This window comes from Papio anubis, chromosome 14 (genome assembly GCF_008728515.1).
Source record: "Papio anubis isolate 15944 chromosome 14, Panubis1.0, whole genome shotgun sequence".
In the NCBI taxonomy this organism is placed as follows: Eukaryota; Metazoa; Chordata; class Mammalia; order Primates; family Cercopithecidae; genus Papio; species Papio anubis.
Window position 1 is genome coordinate 10,127,296 of NC_044989.1, and position 6,499 is coordinate 10,133,794.

Here is a 6,499-nt window from a genome sequence, read left to right on the forward strand (position 1 = left end):
CCTGGGCAGGGGCCTGAGCCTTGGTGTGCCCACAATGACCAGTCATCAGAAGTGGGCTATCCCTGGAGACAGGTGAACCTTAGCCTACGGCAGTACCCAGGGAGTGACTCAGCCATGAGCCATCAGCAGCCAACACCCCCAACCGCTGAGGCAGTGGATGTCTTGGCTCTGATGGGAGTTGGGAGGTACATCACTATGACCAGGATACCACGTGTGCTGCTGGTTTCCCCGGGGACTACTTAGATATGTGGGTGCTTCTCACATCTGCCCTGCACCCCTCAGCAGCCATTCCCCAATCTCCTGCATCCCAGGCCCTGGCACCCATGAATATACCACAGGCCTCCAGGGCTCTGCCTGTCCATAGCCCCTGCTCTCTGCATGAATTGTCTGATGGGCACATGCCTGGCGCTCAGTGGGCCCTGAAGCTGTGAGGGCAGCAGAGGCCTGGTCTTGGGGTCAGGGCCAGGAGCGTCAGGAGAGCTCTGCGCCTCCCAAGGCCCTGCTCAGCTTCCTCCAAGTTCTCTGTGTGCTCTTCCTGGATCCCCTCCTGATATCACTGCCATGCCTGGGAGGCGGGGGTTTCAGATCCCTTCTCTCTTCTGTCTCCTGAGCCGTCCCTTGTTGGGGATGAGTGTCTCTGATGGCCGTTTCTGACATCTTTCTACATATGTGACTTTGGTGATGCGTCCTCCTGGCCTGGTCCTTCTTCATTCTAAGCTTCACAGTGACTTCTCTGACCCCACTCGAAAGACCTGACATGTCACATCCTTCTGAGCCACGGGCATTCTTCTGCCCCAGGAACACCCCACTGCCTCCCATTCCTGCCTTCATTTCCGCATGCCGCCTGACGCTTCTCCGGACCTCAGCCCACCAGCTGTCTATCAACCATCCCCTCCGTCCACACCTACAACTTCCCCTCTACTTGGTTCCAGGACCATCTTCCCAAAAGCAAATGTTCCTGGAACCTTGACTGTTAGACAGGCTGAACATTACCACAGAGCAGAATCCAGAGTTAACAAGAGATGAAATAAGGGATAAGGGATGCTTTTTAAATGTTACTTTTTAAATGAAAAATATTTTTAAATACAGAAGAGTACAGAGAATAATATATCAGACACATATACATTATTGTTTCCAAAAACACTGTTTTATTATTAGAATTTATTATTATTGTTTCCCAAAACAGTGTTTTTTGGAAACAAGAAATAAAAAAAGCAGTGATGCAATCTCACCTCACCACAACCTCCGCCTTCAGGTTCAAGCGATTCTTGTGCCTCAGCCTCCCAAAAAGCTGAGACTACAGGCGTCCACCACACCTGGCTAATTTTTGTATTTTTAGTAGAGACAGGGTTTCACCACATTGGCCAGGCTGGTCTCAAACTCCCGACCTCAGGTGATCCGCTTGCCTCGGCCTCCCAAAGTGCTGGGACGACAGATGTGAGCCACCGCGCCTGGCCTAAACATACATTATATTATGTTGCATATTTTGAATGCACATAAACAGTACCTTACTATATGGGTTCTATTCCTTGCTTTTTAAAATGCAACATCATTTTAGAGATCAATCCATATTGATTCATGTCTAGCTAGTTGGTTTTAACCGCGTTTCAGTAGTCTGTAGTAAGAATATCACATGCTGTATTTACTCCTCCCTCTGTTGCTGGACATTGGGGCTGCTTTCAGTTCTGTCCTACAATGTTGCAATGGCATCCTTGCATTCTGCAGGGAAGTTCCCTGAGGGTATGTAACTAGAGGGAGCAGTTGCTGGGCTGAAGAGTACGCACCTCTTCAACTTTCCTAGATTTTGCCAAATTGCTCTCCAAAGTGCTTGTCCCAATTTATACTCCTCTCCAGTGTGTGTGGAACCCCCTCGCTCTCCACCTCCTCCTCCATCCCTGGCATGGCTGGGTGGGAAATGCCATCTCACTGTGACTATTTTGCCTTTCCTGGTCCTGGATAAAGCTGAGCATCTTTCTTACATTTATTGGCCATTGGATTTTTTTCTTCTGTGAAATTTCTCTTTCACTATATAAAAGCGTTTTGCCCTTTAGGCTTCCTCTAATGTCATGTTCTAGCAGTACTTAAGAAAGTGTGGTCCCTGGCGAGGGGCTTTAGGAGGCTGAGGATGGAATATTACTTGAGGCCAGAAGTTTGAGAGCTCCCTGGGCAACATAGTGAGACCCCATCTCTAATAAAAATTTAAAAGTTAGCCAGTTGTGGTGGCATGCCCATGTAGTCCCAGCTACTCAGAAGCTGAGGTGGGAGGATTGCTTGATCCTGAGAGTTTAAAGTTGCAGTGAGCTATCATAGAGCTGCTGCATTCCAGCTTGGGCAACAGAACCAGACTCTGTCTCCCAAAAAAAAAAAAAAAAAAAAAAAAAAAGTGGCAACCCACAGGCCAGGTAAGGTATGGAGGAAAAAGCCTTCCTTAGGCATCTGTAGTCCAGGGTGTGGCTCCCACCGGACATATATTATCTATATGATTTGAGGTAAATGTCCTCCTCTCTGCTTTTTAAAAAAGCTTATTTATTTTTAAAGTATGCAACTCAGGTTTTCAGTATATTCACAAAGCTGTGCAACCATCACCACTCTAATTCCAGAAAAAAACCCTGTCCCTATTAGTGGTCACTCTCTTCTACCACCAGCTTCTGGCGGCCACACATTAATTGTTGGTCTGTATGGACTTGCCTATTCTGGGCATTTCATATAGATAAGATCATACAGTATGTGGCCTTTTGTGTCTGGCTTCTTTCAGATCGCATAATGTTTTTGGGGTTCAACATGTTGCAGTATATAACTGTGTTTCATTTCTTTTTATGGCTGAATAACATTCCATTATACAGATACACATTTTGTTTATTCATTCTTCAATGATGGGTCTTGGGGTTGTTTCCACTTTGTTGGTATTATGAGTAGTCTTGCTATCAGGATGCACATACAAGTTTTTGTGTGGACATAGCTTTTCAGTTTTCTTGGGTACATGCCCAGGCACAGAATTGCAGGGTCATATGGTAGCCTCTATGTTTAACTTTTTAGAGAACTGTCACACTGTTTTTTACAGCCAATACACCATTTTGTATTCCCACAACCAATGTGTGTGGGTTCCAGTCCCCCCACATCCTCACCTCACCTGTTCACCTTTTGAATTCCAGCCACCCTAGCAGTGTGAGGTGGTATCTCACTGAGGTTCTGATTTGCATTTCCTTGGTGACTAATGACGCTGAACTTATTTTCATGTGCTTATTGGCCAATGTATATCTTCCTTGGAGAAAGGTCTACTTATATCCTTTCTTATTTTTAAAATTGGGTCATTTGACCTAATTTTATTTATTATTTTATTGTTGACTTGTAAGAGTTCTGTATATATTCTAGATGTATATATTCCCTTGTCAGATATATAACTTGTAAATATTTTCTCCCATTCTGTGGGCTTTCTTTTCACTTTCCCAATGGTGTCCTTTGAAGCAAAAAAGTTTTTCATTTTGATAAAGTCCAACTTATCAACATTTTCTCTGGTTGTCTGTGCTTTTTAGTGTCATATCTAATAAACTACTGCCTAATACAAGGTCATGAGGATTTATGCTTATGTTTTCTTCTAAGAGTTTTATACTTTTAGCTCTTATGTTTAGGTCTGATCCATTTTGAGTTAATTTTTGTATATGGTTTGAGGTAGGGATCCAACTTTAATTTTTTGAATCTGGCCATCCCTTGGAGAATTGCTTGAACCCAGGAGGCGGAAGCTGCAGTGAGCTGAGGTTGCACTATTGCACTCCAGCCTAGGCAAAAAGAGTGAAACTCTGTTTCAAAAATAAAATAAAATTAAATAAAATTAAAAAAAAATGAATTTGGCCATTCTGTTGTCCCAGCACCATTTGCTGGAAAGACTATTCTTTTTCCCATTGAATTGTCTTGGCATCTTTGCCAAAAATCGACTGACAATAATTGAGAGAGTTTATCGCTACATTTTCAATTTTATTCCATTCATCTATATCTCTGTCCTTATGCCAGTACCTAACACTGTCTTGATTACTGTAGCTTTGTAATAATGATATAGTTTCCCCAGAGGTAAACTAGAAAGCATGTTTCTTGCTTGCCTCAGAGGACTATCTAGGCTAGCAGTTCTCAAAATGTGGTCCCTGGACCAGTAGCATTACCTAGAAACTCGTCAGAAATGCAAATTCCCAGGCAACACTCCAGACTTGATGAATCTGAAACTCTGGGGGTGGGGCCTAGCAATCAGTATTTTAACAAGTCCCTCAGGGCATTCTGATGTACACTAAAGTTTTGCATTCACAGGTCTCTCTGTGTGCTGTCCAATGTGATAGCCACCAGCCACACATGAGTATCAAGCACTTGAATTGCAGCTAGTCCAAATTAAGAAATGTTGTAAGTGTAGAACACACACTGAATTTTAAAGACTTAGTAGTATAAAAAAATACAAAATATCTCATTCATAATTTTTAGATTGATTACATGTTGAAGTAATAATATTTATACATACATACATGATTAACATTATGTCCACCCCCCGTTAGTCATGGAGCTATATGTTTCAGGGAGGAATTCACCTACTGTTCCTTGCAGGGCATGTCCTCGACACATGCACCAGGAGCTCTAGTTCCCAGAACAGGAACCATCACCAGGAGCAGAGCTGGAAAGGCAGGCAGCCTTTTCCAGTTCAAACTGGTTTGAAGCAGAGGTCAAAGCCGCTGCTTGCATTTGGCTTTGGGTTTTGTGTTTTAGCATGAGCATTCTGCAGCCAGCCAGACTCTGGGCTGCTCCCCTCTCTCCACTGACATGGAAAAGATGTCTGGGTATTGTGCAGAGCCCCAGGCTGGGGCTTCTGCCTTCCATGTTGGGGCCTGAGTTGCTGCTGATGTGGCGTCCCAACCTGTACTGGACAACCATGTGTCATGGCCTCAGGCTTGCCTCCACCCCACTGTGTAAACCAGCAAGGGCACAGAAGTCCAACCCAACTCTGTGGAGCCACTACTGTCACCAGAAAGGGGTCCCAATTCAGACCCTAAGAGCTGGTTCTTGGACCTCGCACGAGAAGGAATTGAGGGTGAGCCCACAGAGTAAAGTGAAAGCAAGTTTATTAGGAAAGGAAAGGAATAAAGAATGGCTACTCCACAGGCAGAGCAGGGGCATGGGTTGCTCAACGGATTATACTTATAGTTATTTCTTGATTATATGCTAAACAAGGGGTGGATTATTCATGAGCTTCTCAGGAAAGGCAAGGGCAACTCCCAGAACTCAGAGCTCTTCTCCCTTATAGACCATATAGGGTAACTTCCTGATGTTGCCATAGCATTTGTAAACTGTCATAGCACTAGTGCGAGTGTCTTTTACCAGGCTAACACATTATAATTAGCATACAATGAGCAGTGAGGATGACCAGAGGTCACTCTTGTTGCCATCTTGGTTTTGGTGGGTTTTGGTCAGCTTCTTTACTGCAACTTGTTTTATTATTTATTTATTTCTTTCTTTTATATGTCCCCTCATTCACAATACAGACCAGGTGCAGGGCCTGGGCTGAGGTGTATATGGGGTAGGTTTACTCTACCTCCTCTTTCTCTATAGCCACTGTAAGAATACAGCCTGTGGGTAAGTACCAAGAGGCCTACTGCAACCCGTTTTATCAGCAAGGTCTTTGTGAACTGTACCATGTGCCAACCTCCTATCTCATCTGGTGAATGCCTAACCGCTGGGGAATGCAGTTCAGCAGGTCTCAGCCGTATTTTATCCAGCCCCTACTCAAGATGGAGTCGCTCTGGTTCAAATGCCTCTGACACTACTTGAAGATGTGTAGTGTAGTTCGGGAGCACATTTCACATTTTACAAAGCCATTTCCCATTCCTTGGTGCCTTGGCCTCCCTCCCTTGGGTCATCTGAGAGACAGCCCTCAGGAGGAAAAGGAACTCAGAGATGTTGGGTGTTTTCTCAGGTGATGCCGATAGCGTACGTTGGGCTGGGCCAGCACCAGTGGGCTCTGACTCATGGCTGCGATGGCTTTCTTTATGTGTGTGGGCAGAGCGGTCAGTCAGCGGGAGGATGATGATGAGGGTGAGGACATGACAATGAAGTAACATGCCCATCACTTCTTGAGGAGCTACCTCGCCAGAGGCCCTTTGCACATATTGCCTTTTTTAATCCAAGCGAGACATGATTCATATGCACATTTTACAGATTAGAAAATTGGGACCCTGGATTGAGGCCCGATCAGGGTTGCTAAAGGGAATGCTTTAAGTTTGCTAATGAGGAGGAGGGAAGAGCGAGTGGGGGAGGAGGAAAGCACCTGTTTTTTTGGTTTTTTTGAGACAAGGTCTGGCTCTGTCACACAGGCTGGAGTGCAGTGGCATGATCTGGACTCACAGCAACCCCCATCTCCTGGGCTCAAGCCATTCTCCCACCCCAGCCTCCCAAGTAGCTGGGACTACAGGCATCCACCACCAGGCTTGGCTAATTTCTGTAATTTTAGTAGAGATGGGGCTTCACT

The 6,499-nt window shown here is 45.0% G+C and overlaps 1 non-coding gene across 1 annotated transcript; it reads right to left on the reverse strand.

Annotated features, from left to right (window-relative positions):
* Window positions 1–5,491: 5,491 nt before the first annotated feature.
* On the reverse strand, window positions 5,492–5,624 carry LOC116270428. The gene has a single exon (XR_004178465.1). It is a non-coding gene; the product is annotated as a small nucleolar RNA SNORA51 (small nucleolar RNA).
* Between the last annotated feature and the right edge of the window lie 875 nt (window positions 5,625–6,499).